This window comes from Caloenas nicobarica, chromosome 5 (assembly GCF_036013445.1).
Source record: "Caloenas nicobarica isolate bCalNic1 chromosome 5, bCalNic1.hap1, whole genome shotgun sequence".
Taxonomy (NCBI): domain Eukaryota; kingdom Metazoa; phylum Chordata; class Aves; order Columbiformes; family Columbidae; genus Caloenas; species Caloenas nicobarica.
In genome coordinates, this window is record NC_088249.1 from 9,902,501 (window position 1) to 9,916,660 (window position 14,160).

The window sequence follows — 14,160 nt, forward strand, 5'->3', positions numbered from 1 at the left end:
ACAGCCATTACTGTACCTCTGAAATAACCCCATTTCCATCAGGACCACTTCAAACAGGCTCCACTTTAAAGACCCCACTCCCACCCCAAGGGGAGGTGGGAGAGGCTTGAACCTCCCTGGCTGGGGGGAGCCAGCAAGGGGCAGGGGATATCATCCAAGTCCCCAGGCAGGGGGGGGGGGTTACTGCATTGCAATGCATTCCCTTCCATAAGTAATGATGGAGCAAGTCATTCCCTCTGCAAACCATAAGCCTAAAATCCATCCCCCGTGTGCCATGTGTTGGGGTGAGCAGTGCTGGGCTCCCACAGTCCTACTCACCTGGGTCTGCTCTGCAAGTGGAGAGAAGGCTGGGCAGGACGGCAGGGACACAGCAGGCAGCTGCCATCTCCTCGGAGGAAAAGGCCTTCCCACTGTTCACATCCCAGGCTGCAAGGTGATGCTGTACAGGTTGCACTGGATTCCTTTATTAATTCACCATACAGGTGATAGTGCATTTATTAAGTATATTGCTGTGATTTCACATTTAATTTACTAAGAATACAATGGTTTGGGCTAGAGGACCCAAGGGAAATCTAGGCAACAGTGAGCAAAAATCCATGAAATTCAATGTAGCACACTAATCATGGAGGCATTATAGTATTAATTGCTATAATGATATACTTCTAATCCTATCTTACACTATGCCACATAATTTCATTGGGTAAGAGAGGAAAGGAATTAAATTTAGTTCAGTACAGGCAAGCGTGTAACTTAATAGAGTAGTTTGACTCCTGTACACTCATGGGTTTAGGGCTAACGTCACGCAATGCGGTCCGCAGTGGGGAATAAGGACGGCACGTGACTTTTGACATCCTCACCAAAATCTGGAAGCAATATGGAAAAGTGTTAGATTTCTGCTTTTTGAGAGGCGAGCCGGCCATATAAAGGATAATTACAATTCATTGTAAAGATGATTTATCATGTCTATCATTGTGTTTGAAAAGGCTAGGTCACCCATGAATGCTGATGAAATTTCAAAGATCTACTCCCCAAGGACTTTCTGCATCTGGTGCCCTCTGAGATGGGGAAATAGCCCAGGGCAAGCTTCTCCAAGCTTCTCATTAATACCACACAAAAATATAAGCATTTTGTCCGACATAACATTTTTCTTCAGTATTATACCTGACACGATCAGACCTTTAAATAACGTGGTAATAGGGCTCGCTTTAAAGTTCATGCTCTCGATGTTGTGTCCCCCCTCCCCATTCTCCCTCCTCCCCAGCCGTTTTCAGCTAGGTAGCAGTTCTGTCTCTCACAAGGCAGCGTTTTGACCCAAAACATACTTTCTCCCATAACAAATATTGCGTGAGGTGGGCGGAGGTGGTAAAAGTAGCTTTTGATCTTGTTTGTATAATCTGCAAAAGAACATCAAAGTGAGGGAAGAGGGGGAGGCAGAGAAAGGAAAGCAGAGCAGGAATAGCCCTAGACACTGGAACACCAAATAGCACATGAATAGCTAAATAAAACATAATTAGGATAACACGATAAATTAGTGGTTCTTTAAAGAGAGAGATGGTGGAGCTGGCTGGGATAGCGGCCGGGGGAGGCGGGCACGTCCCATTTCATATCTGGCCCCGAGGGCAACCCAAATGGAGCCCAAACCTCGGAGTGGGGGACGGGAAAGCCCCGGGGGCAGGACCCCGCGAAGACACCCCCATCCCGCTGGGAAGCGGCTTCCCCCGGCCCCATCCCAGCCAGGGAACTCCCGGGGGCCACGGGGCAGCACGCAGCCGCGGTGGGAAGCCGGGGCGGGGGGGGTCAGCGGGAGGGTCTAGATCCGCTCCCCGGTGGGGGTGAAGGGGAGCTGGTTTCCCCGCAGGGCGCTGCAGGTTTCGGGGCGTTCCCGGTGCTCCCCAGCCCGGGCTGCAGGGGAAGCGGGGAGGTGTGGGGGGCACACTGGGAGCCGCGGGGGCGCCTGTTTGGGATTTGTTTGCTTGTTTGTTTGTTGTGTAGCCTCTCCTTTATTTTGATCAGGGCCAGTTGCCAGCGTGGGGTTGACTGATTTGCGAGACGGGCAGTTCAGACCATCAAGGGAAACTGCAGCCCTTGCAGACTGTGGAGAAAATAACGATCATATCAGTGAAACCAGCATGAAAAACAAACACCGTCTCCTCCTGCACGTGTCCGCACACAGATGGGGATGCAGCCACCCCTGAGACCTGAGGGTGCCCGGGTGAGGCTGCAGGATCAGACTGGCTGCCTGAGGCATCCCCAGGGGAACTCCCAGAAAAGCCCCCAGCCCTGCAGTATTGAAAACATTGGCTCCGCAGTGGCTCCCTGGCCACGGGAGAGGGTGGGATGCAACTGCATTCCAAGGGCCAGGAAGGACACATGGAGAAGAGAGGCCAAATTCAACCCCCAAGGTAGATTTCCTCTCTGTCCCCCAGGTGAACCAGGCTGGGAGGCTGCCTGCCTGCACAGTTCTTCTTCCAGCTCTGTGCTTGGGTGCCTTATCCCTGCAACACCGAGGCTCTTTGCTCTACTCACTGCATTGGTCATTCCTTGCCACTCCTGTGGTCCTGGGGAGTCCAGCCCAGCCTGCAGGACCCCTTTTCAGCTCCCACCACGACAGCCGAGCTCCCTGCCATGGCAAGGCCATGTCCTGCCTGCACTTGGGGCAATTCAGGCCACAGGGTGGATCCCATGAGTCTGACCACACAGAGACTTAAGCAAGCCCCAAGTCATGACCTGCATTGTAGGGGAGAGCTAGATAAAACAAGTTGATGCAAGGGCTCTCCTCCCAATGCCTGGGCCTGGTGGCTCAGAGCTGATCTCAGACCTGCTCTGGCTCCATCCCCTGTCTCTTTGTGGCCCTGCTGTCCCAGAGGAGATTGAAAGCCCTCCTGTAACCTCCTGTAAACAACTACTGAAGGTCAGGGGAAGGAAAGCCTGACACCACTTTATGATAGACAGTTGCAGATAATCTTTTGCTCAGTTGTCCGTGTCTGGGAGGCGTGGGGATCTCTGTGTTCAAGCTTTTTAATTTCCATTCTAATTTGCAAGTCATAAAGAGAGACAGTATGCAGTCCATGGTCTCCTGTTTAATTTCTTGTCACCCTAATCATGCCAGTTTAACCCTCACTCGCTTGCCTAGATTCTTCTTATGCTCAGCCCTAGCCACCTTCTCCTCTGTGAAACATGCCGCCTCAGACACATTAGTTTCCTGCTTACACTATATATCTGTAGTTCTAATACTATTTCAATGACCCCTGCACCGGTGCATTTCAGCAGCAACCCATAGGAAAAGTGGCAAAAAAACCCCTCTGCCTCCTTCGTGACGTTTGGCTGGATGGTTGGTAAAGGGGCAGGTGGGAGTGAGGATTACTTTTACCAAGATCTGCCCGCCTGGTTAGAACCACCTTTTTCCTCGATGCCGGGACACGTACCCGCGGAGTCCCTCGCAAGGCTCTTCAGCGCTGGGAGGGGACGCAAAACCTGGTCACCTTTCCGTCCTGCCGGGAGACGGGGACTCTGGGACGCCTCCCGGGGCTTGAGGGGCTGGGCGCGGCGGGGCGGCGGTTCAGCACCCTGGAGAGCGGCCCCGCTCCTGCCCGGTCCCGCCGCCTCCCGCCGCCCACCGGCCGCTCCGTCTGCAGAGACACCGGCCCCGCGGGAAGGGGCCCGGCGGACCCCGCCCCAGCGGACGTGTGGGGCAGATGTTTAGAAAAAAATAAAATAAAAAAAGGACGCTCAGACAGCAGCTGGAGGCTGTTTTAGTCTCCTTTTTGCTTTGGCAGAGGGATCCCACGGTCTGCAAGGGATGGGTGGTGATGGAGTCTGTTCTGCTCTCTCCGGTGACAGGTTTGTATTACCGACCCAACACAAACAGCGTGAGAAGAAAAAAGAAAAGAAATAAAGAAAATAAAGAGGGAAGGGAAGGGAAGGGAAAGGGAGGGGAGGGGAGGGGAGGGGAGGCAGAGAAGGGAAGGGAAGGGAAGGGAAGGGAAGGGAAGGGAAGGGAAGGGAAGGGAAGGGAAGGGAAGGGAAGGGAAGGGAAGGGAAGGGAAGGGAAGAGACGAGAAGAGAAGGAGAGAAGAGAGGAGGAGAGGAAGAGGAAGAGGAAGAGGAAGAGGAAGAGGAAGAGGAAGAGAAAGAGAAAGAGAAAGAGAAAGAGAAAGAGAAAGAGAAAGAGAAAGAGAAAGAGAAAGAGAAAGAGAAAGAGAAAGAGAAAGAGACCCGTGCCTTAAAGAAGGTAGCAGCCCCGCACTGCCCACCACTGCCATGGTCCACAGGGTGTCACGGGCAACTGTCCACGGTCCACAAGGTGTCATGGGCAACTGTCCACTCTGCAACACAGGAGCAAACTGGGATCAACTCAGTATCCTCCTTTTCCTCCTCACGTTAGTGGAGTGACTCAGGGTGGCAGGGAAATGTTCTCGTGGGGCTGCGAGCACCCTGGGCAGCAAACAAGATCTAGAGGGAACTTCAGGAGTGAATGAGGGCAAAGGCAGGGGGAACAAGCTGGTCCTGGCTTCTAGCCTTCATCAAATAGTTCCTCCATGTCCCCAGTGTGGTGGTCATGGAGGCGTTCCCAGGGACACTCAGTTTTGTGACAAAAAACCCAATTAAAAAGCAAACATCAAGTTCTACACAACCATATTTTCATCAAAGGTAAAATAGCATCACAACAAACATGAAAATATCCAAGAAGTTGCAGCAGAAGCTATCGGCTTTACTGGCCACACACAGCAGAAGCATTTACAGCTTTTGTGACTTCGGAACATAGCAAGCACCACAGCCCTGGAAATGCAGCCCCCTGTCCCTGTTCTCCCCTACAGAATGAAGATTATATTGTAAGGAACAGGGTCAGAAAATGAGCTCCAGAGAGCTCAGTGTGGTCTCCTGTTGTATGTCCTCTCAGCTCATCCAATGCCTTGTCTTACTGGAGAAGTTGCTGTTTTATTTCCTTAACCACATTGGATCTCAAGTGCATTTTTCTTGCTGCCTCGGCCAAAGCCAAGTGCTTTATTAATCCTTTAACCAAGCAGAAAGACTCCATTTTCTAAACTCAATTTTAAAATATATTTGATTGGAAAGAGAAAATTGTATATCTCAATTAAAATAGGGCTGCTTTGTCAGTAAAAGACAAAGAACAGAGCAGGTGATGATTTTTCAACAGCCTAGTGGCGCCTCGGAGCAGATTTCACTTGCAGCAAGAGGCAGCAACTTTTCGATTGAGAAATCCTGGTAATCCCGAGAACAGCACCAGAGGAGCTTGAATCCCAAACCTCAAGTAAACACAAAACAAAGAGTATTTACCAGCCCTGGAGCAGCAGCCGCGCTCCCAGAGCCGCCCGGAGCGCCGGCAGCGCGCAGGAGACCGCGCTCTGCCGGCAGATGGCGCTGTGCCGCCAGCAACCGCCCCGCGCCCCGGCCCCGCTCCCGCCAGGACCCCCCCCAAAACCCCGACCCTCGAGAGTCACCGAAGAAAAGTCGAGCGGACCAGGGAACACCTGCACGGCAACCGCTGGAATTTAGCCGTGCACATTAGAAAGAGTCCCAATAAAACACACATCATCATAAATTAATCAGCAGGCCATTGGTGGTTCACCTTTCTTTCGTTCCCCCCTGACCCCCCACCCCATCCTGCATAATCATAGAATCATACAATCACTTTGGTCAAGATCATAGAGTCCAACCATTAACCCACCACTGGCACTAAACCATGTCCCTAAGAACCGCATCTACATGTGTTTTAAACACCTCCAGGGATGCTGGCTCAACCACTTCCCTGAGCAGCCTGTTCCAATGCCTGACAACCCTTTCCGTAAAGAATTTTTTCCTAATATCCAATCTAAATCTCCCCTGGCACAACTTGAGGCCATTTCCTCTCGTCCCGTCTCTTGCTACTTGGGAGAAGAGACCAACCCCCTCCATGCTACAACCTCCTTTCAGGCAGTTGTAGACAGCGATAAGGTCTCCCCTCAGCCTCCTTTTCTCCAGGCTAAACAGCCCCAGTTCCCTGAACCATTCCTCATCAGACTTGTGCTCCAGGCCCCTCACCAGCCTCGTCACCCTATTCTGAACTCTCTTCAGCACCTCTGTGTCTTTCCTGTAGTGAGGGGTCCAAAACTGAACACAGTATTCAAGGTGGGGCCTCACCAGCATTGAGTACAGGTTCCCTAGTTCTGCTGGCCATACTGTCCTTGATGCACCCCAGGATGCTGTTGGCCTTTTTGGCCACCTGGGCACACTGCTGGCTCATGTTTAGGGTGCTTTATAAAGTAAGTTTTAAAATCAAGTGTCTAGACCTACCAATTAATCGTTTAGTCTTCTTCAGAAAAACCTTGTTTTTTGAGTTATTCAACTTTTGCACTGAAGTTTGGCTGTATATTGTTTATTCTTGCTTATTCTCTGTCCTAGGACAGAAAGGTTGAAGAGTTGAACCAGTGTCGGGGTGCTGACAGCCTGAGAAGGCAAAGGAGAATGAACACAGTTTTCTGCGAAACAAGGCGGAAAGGGGGTTTGAGAGCATCAGTCTTGCACATGGAAAACATCGCTGGAGAGCCTATGACGCAAAGAGTGATGACAGGTTCTTGCATAATATGACACTTAAAACTACAAATGGTTCGCTAAACTGGAAAAGCACTCCCTCTGCACCCGCTTGTACCCAGACATTTTCAAGCTACAAATAATTCACTGGTACAAGAGGCGCCTACAGGCTTACCAGTCTTCATGCATTTGTATGCCTGGGCCATCCTGAACCAGAAGACAACAAACACAGAGGAAATGAAGAGCAGGACCAGCTCCAGCTACTGGCAAAGTAAGCAGTTGTCCAGAGCAGCAGGCAACCAGACATCGCAAAATGACCATGAGCACGAGTCTCTCTATTCCCTTTGCCACAGCTCTAGAAAGACAGACTGGAAGCTCCAGACCTTGCTGTGGAAAAAGGGAAGGTCTCTTTGAATTTCATACTCTCCCTCTCTCACCCCAAGATTTTTCCTTCTAATTGCAGAAGACACCTGGCACATGCCCTTATTTATAGGGCAATGTATTACCTTTTGGCTGCTTTGCCTGCATAGCTGAGAAGACTTCAGCCAGCTCTTCTGAACACACCAGATGCAAATTGATTGCTCAAACAAAGGAAAAGTTTGTTTCCAGTGGGGGAGAAAAGAATTCAGAAATATCTTCTTTAGAAGACTGAAACAATAACTTGGAAAGGCAATCTCTCTGGTTCACTGATTCTGCTAACTAAACCTTAACAGGGACTTAACCTGGAAAAACTAGCAAAAGTTTTGAGCAACAAACGTTACTTTCTCCTCTGATGATCCTTCTGGCAGGTGGGACTGGAGGAAGAGGTCAGAGTGAAACAGGATTTTGGAAATGCAGTCAGGAAGAAGATGCATGAAGATGAAAGACAAGAAGGAAGAGAGAAGGAAACAGATGGGGTAATGGAAAGTTAAGAAAAGACTAGAAAAAGTAGCATTCCCACAGAGGCAGATGCTCCACTAGGAGAGTGATAAGGGGTCAAAACTTCATTGAAAAGACCCCAAAGTAAACTAACACCTAAGACACTCTCCATTCTACCCTTCTCCTAACACATTCCTAACCCTTCTACTTACCCCACCAGGGTACCCGTCCCCTTCTTATCTTCATTTCAACTCACCTTTTATCAAACCCACCCAGAAGTGTGATCTTAGCACAGCACAGTAAACACACTGGTTGGCTGCTTTCCTAGGCCAGCTCCTCACCACGCTGATCCTGCAACAAGATACCCCGTCCACCCACCACCAATCCACTGTTTCTCTACTTCACAAACAGCAAGAGCTCCCAGCTCCTCTGGCAACACAGCAGCTCTCCTGGCTCCACAACAGCCTATTATTTTCAGCTCCTTAATAGATCTAGCTCAATTTCCAGTATTCACTCAGGAATAACCCCAGTTTATACAAGGTTGTGCAAACTCGCCCTAGATTCCCAGCCAGTCAGAAGTCAAATTCACAGCTATAGGGATGGTGACAGCAGTAGAAAAGTCCTCAGCTACACCGCTTGAACTTATCTTAGCAAAGATGAGAGTTTCCATTATGTGAACAACCCGTGACCCAAGAGGGAAAGGCTGTGATTGAAAACACCCAAATGAAATCAGGCTTAGAGCCTAAGACACCAGGACTTCAACAGCTCTGTTCTCTCTACTGCTTGGATACACAGGGTGACATGACACATGCTGCTATCAAACAAATAGCCTTTTGGTTTTTGTTTGTTGTTGGTTTTTTTTCCCTTTAACTCACAACCCACAGATGAGAAGAGGGAGCACAGAAGTGGTTACTTTGCCTTTACAATTATGTCTGTTCACAGTATTAGTTTTTCTTAACTGCCTCAATTATATTAATATTAATGTTGGTACAACTAAACGTAACAAAACAGTTGCAGACACACAGGTCCCAGAGGTGGCCTTAGTGTGTCTGCTCACTTCTCTGATTTTGTATCCCAGGACAGAGCAGTTGCTACCAGCAGTAAAGGATACCTCTTGTACAATGCTTAGCCATGCTGAGAAATCAGCTCTTAAAGAAAAATGGGTAACTAGTTTTCTATTATTACTATTATATTAAGAAAATTTCTTGAGAGACTTAATATTGAAAGTGGTATGTGGAAGACTATTGATACTTGATCTCAGTAGGAAGCTACTTGAAGCCAGGTTAGCCATCTCTCTTTCTGTCAAAAAAACCAGTTTTATGCAAACATATTCTATGTTTGTTTTAATTTATCATTAAATACCACGCAACAATAATTCATAGCTTCACAGAGTCATATGCATAGGCTGAAAATTCTATTATATAAACACTGTCCACTGATCCCTATAGTATCACTATAAACATCTGAAGTCACGGCTGTGTGGACTCAAACTGACACCAGCGCAGATGTCATGACCACTGGGCAGCAAGTGGATACTGGCAATGCCCATGTTCCGGGGTGTTGACAGGCTCAAGGATGCAGTATCTTACATGTTGACTTTCTAGACCACTTACAATTAAGTCTAAATATGGATTTTGGAGCTAAGTTTAGGCTTTCAGGCTGGAAAGAGATGACTTTGCAGGACACTGGCCACTTCTGGAATATTGGATGTTTAATATATCATCTGTACAAATAGAAAAATCCAGTGCCTGTTTTTAAAGTAGTGTGGTCACTCTGTTTTTTTCTTTAAACCCTTATTACAAAATGGAATGCGTAGAAGAGCCAGGACAAATATGTTTGTATTTACTAGGAAAAGAAAAATAGGGACGGAAGACGTGAACAACATTATTATACGTGATGAATCTCCTGTTTATTTTAGAGAGTCTGGAAATTGCTTTATTTTTTCAATTGGACCACATGTCTTTGTAAAAGATGTGTTCCACTCCAAACCATAAATATTCCAGGGACATCCTATTGGCAGTGTTGTGCAAGACAGGGAACTAGTTTATCCCAATGGAAGGCATTCACACTGCCTCTGACATGCATTTGATTTAAGTCTGTCTTCTGTGCTCCCTGTCTGGCAAAGGGGCTTCTGTCCAGAAGCCTCACCACAGTCCTTTGTCCTCCCTTTGGAGATGTCCGGGAAGATAAGTCTCTTACGCACGCCATCTAAAATTAGTGTCATGTGAATATCCTCTTCTGGCCTTACAAATTTTGAGTCCATGAAAACAATAAAACACTATTCTTTAATTTGACATGCACTCAAACCTGCCATTTACAATTTTACATCTGAACCTGGTTAGAGGGAGCCTGGGATGCCACCAGTTTGACCTTCAGTATTTGGGAATGTGCTGCCGAGGTAGGAAGCCAACAGTGGTCCCCAAAGAAACCTGCACAACTCTGCTGAGTCCACCTCAAGCTGTGTGAACGTGAGCACAGCCTGACAAGGCAGGTTTGCATACAGCCTGCAGTGAGAGTGGAAGGAACATGTCGGAATAAAAATCTTGACAGGCTTTCTCCCTCAAATTCTGAATCACCTTTTAGATCCTGGTCCATCAACGGAGGATATTAAGGTGCCTAGGAACCTGATCCACAAAAGTCAGTGTACTCCACGGGAAGCTGCTCATACTGAGAGGAAAATTCAGGAGGAAACTCAAGACACTGCAAAGGGAAAGGCTATGGCACAAAGAGCTACTTCTTCATCTTCCAGATCTTCCCTTGCTTTGACCCAGGTGCTTATGAATTCTTCCCCCACACACACCCCCAGCCAACAGAGGCATCAAGGGAGCCTCTTTCCAGATCTCCTGCTGCTAGAATTTAAACTGCCCTGCTCAACAGCCCACCAAAAGTAATTTTTCCATGTACCAATCCAGCTTCATAAGCCTTCTGACCTGGTAATAAGATCAACAGAACACAGGTTGGGCCAGACAGCATTTAGGATTGGGAATCACTGGTTTTACCTGAAGCAACAGAGATCATGTAGCAGCCTTAGTATCTTCTATTTGTTCTGTTCCATCAGTGTGCACAAATAACTAGTGTTCTCCTGTTTTTAAGCCCACGTGAAAGAGAAAAGATTTGGCTTTCTGTTTGGATGTCATGATATTAATAAAGAACATCTTCAGAGGCTTATAACAATGCAATATTGCCAATTCCAAGCATTAAGAAAATGAAGGGAAAAAAAAAAAAGAGGACATAATGAATCATTCGTCAACAAAAATCACGGGAGTAAAAATGGCTTTGATTCCATTTGTTTACCAGTTTCTGAGCATTTCTGTGTTGTCAGATTACTATTTCACATCCTTCTGCCACAATGAGAGCTTGGAATTGTCTTAAAGACTCTCAGTTATCCTAAAATCACATGAATCCTGAAGCTGGAGACTTCAGGGCAAAAAAACCCTCTAATAAAACAAGTTAACAAGGAACAAAACCAGCTAACAAGGGACTCAGGTTGAAAACACCAGAGCAAATAATGAACCATGAATACCAAACAGGTTCATAAGGTTGGCTATGCTGCAAGACCTGGAAAAGATTACATCTGCTAGAACAGATTAAAACTGCCTAAAATGAAAAAAAGGCAAATATACTACACTTTGAGTATTAATCCAGATCAACTATGCACAATGTTTCTGGGAAAATAACCAAACAAAAACCCCATACCCAAAAAACAGTAGGGGCTTTTGGTCTGAGGCCAGTTCTCCCTGTCCTGATTTCTTACAGAGTCAGGAAAAAAGCTACTGGCAAAAATAGCTCTGTGTAAGACTCATGAAATGTGGTAACTAAACATTATTATAAATTTATTTCATCATGACACCAAAACCAGCTCTACAGCTGTTTTATGATACTGTGAAGGTTAAACTACTACGGAACAGGTACTTCTGCATGCAGCTACTATAAAAGTGTCACTGAATTATTTCTACTTTTAGTGCCCGTTGTGCTAAAGATTGCTTCCTGCTGCACTCCAGGAAGGAAGAAAAAAGGTAATTCTCATAAACCTAGCAGCTGAGAAACACGTGGATCTGAGGGACGCGAGTAGCTGTGTACAGCTAGAGGGTTTATACTGGACTAAGGGTGCAGGGACACTGGCGAGGGGATTCAAGTCACCATAGTCCACAAGGTCTTAGTCTTGTGGCTGAGTTAGTGATGTTGCCCCAATTTCTAGCAAACGAAGAGAAACAGGTAAATAGTCTCACTCACTTCAGCCATCTAGTTTAAGATGATGAGATGAATCACCCCTGAGAACGGCCATTTGTCTGCACTAACCATGAAGTTAGTTCAGGCAACTAGGTGTTTTATTTATTTTGTTTTCAGGCGAATCATATCCAAGTGCCCAATAAAAGGTAAAGTGGCAGAACACTACTCCACCTTCAAACACTGCTACATCCCCGTGCCCTGTCACCAAAACCAAAACAAACAAACAAAACAAACAAAAACAAAAAAAAAAAAAAGAGAGAGAAAAAAAAAGGAGGGAGAGAAACAAGCTCATACAGTAGATAACAAACTTGCTGGGCATGCTTGTAGGAATTAGTGCTTTCAAAAGGCATTCCCTTCACTGATGTTGCCAGATACCAGCAAAAACCATTATCTGAGAGCTGGGCTTGTCTAAGAACATCAAAAAGATAACATTAAGCCACGTAAGCTAAAGGGAGATGTACATCACTAGTCTCGGTATCACGCAGCACAAAAACTAGTTAGTTTGATGATCACCAGCACTCACCAGCTACCAGTATAAATTGCTGGATATTGTGAACACCTGCAAAATCAAACTCATGCAAATTATAAAATCACAAGTTGTCAGGTAAATTTTTGTCAAGGAAAGGAACCAGAAACAAATCCACTGACAAAAAAATCATACCTTCATTGTAATCAAGTCACCCCATTTGTCTCATAGGGATGCTGTTACTGCTGATATGGACAATTCACTATATTTGGAAAATACGTTTTTCAAAAATTATCTGCATCCTCCAATATTGGTTTTAAGCATAAAATCACTTTCAGGGAGAAAAAAAATTTTAGGCCTACATCTCAGTTTGCGTAAACTGGTATAGCTCCACCCAAATGGAAGATAATATGCCAATTTATATGGGCTGAAAGTACCGTCATTAATTAACATCTAAGGGACTGGAAGCTCCCAGCAGTGGGCAAGCCTCTTCTTCCCACTAGGTCAATAAAGCAAATGGTCAGATCAGGCCTAAGAATTTCTGATGCTCGAAATGGCAGATGTCCGGTCCCTTGGCATGGAAATTATTATGTGAACAACATTGCAAGTATTCCAGAAGCCAATCATAAAGCCTCTGTGAATGCTGACTACTGATGTCTAAAAATAGTGGCGTTTTGGCATCAGCTTTTCATAAAACAGCTTTTTACTGTTATTTTAAGGACTTCTGGAGACACAACTACCTCTTGTTCAAGAGCCTAAATATGATGTCTAAGTATGATGTCTAGGATGCCCTGATTACAGCATTACTCAATAGCTGAGAAGCACCAATATCTAGATCGCTCCTACGCAGAGGGGCGTTATTCAGTAGATGACAAAGAAAGAGCAACCCAAAACACACCTACCCGAATTCAAATGTGAATTTGATTTGAACGCATGCTTTACCAGGTGTTGCCACCCAAATCTCTGACCAATCAGCATCGCATCCAACATATTTGTGTGTATACTGAAACTATGAGATGCTGCCAAAGCATTAAGCAGCCTACAGAAAAGGGTGGGGAGTGATGAATGTGCTTCTGCTTCCTATTCTTGGGCAGAACAGATGATGAGAAACACCTCCTTAGTCCAGGGGTTAGTCCAAAACCAGAAAGTTGAATCCACCTATGCTTCTCGTCTGGCCATAATACCTTTGCTATTCATTTTAAAAGGGAGTAAAAAAAAAAAAAATTAAATGTTATTATCCAGAGGCCAAGATTCCAGCAATAAGAAACTGGAACATTGTCGGAGATGTTAATAGTATGAGCTAAAGACATGCTCTGCAACTACGGGGCAACAGTTTACTAAGTCTGGCAGATGAGTCTCCCTCCTCCATCCCCTCAGGCTTTTGCTTAGCTTAGACAATATCACAAGGAAGGGCTGGCTGCCCAGAGGTTTTCACTGCATATTTGTTGGGGATTTTTGTTTGTTTGTTTGTTCATCCCCATGGCTCACTGCCAGTTTATGAAAACTATAAGCCTGTCATCAGGAGTTCACCCAGTCTGAGAGGAAAAACAATGGTTAGAAGTCAACCTGGTTCCATATTTTAAAATGTCACACATAAAAGAGATGTTCCAGTAACATTGTGATGCTCTCCAATTTCAGCCATGGATTATAATGAAACATCACTTTCTACAAGCAGTAGAGGTTTGTCTTGACATGGGACAACCCAGTACAAGAACATTCAGGTCTTTTCTTCGTGCAAGAACCTCCCCCACAGGTTTGCTCTTCCAGAATGACTGACACTGTCCTTAAAACACCCGAACTCTCTTCTTAACCCTATCAGACAGGTTTCTTTCAAACTTTTTCAGGGCACATTGCACTCAAACAGAAGGAAAAAACCCAACACTTCCATCGTCTCGAGCTGTACTAAGAAGAGCAAAGAGAATTCCCTGGAACCAGGGAACCCTGCCTTGTAAAGTTTGCATTCCCACTAAAGCCAGCGGACAGCTTGGATACAACCAGCTGAGAGAATCAGACCTATCAACTGGAGATAGGGCAGGAGAGAAAAACACTGGGTCAAATCCCAGCTGGTGTAAATC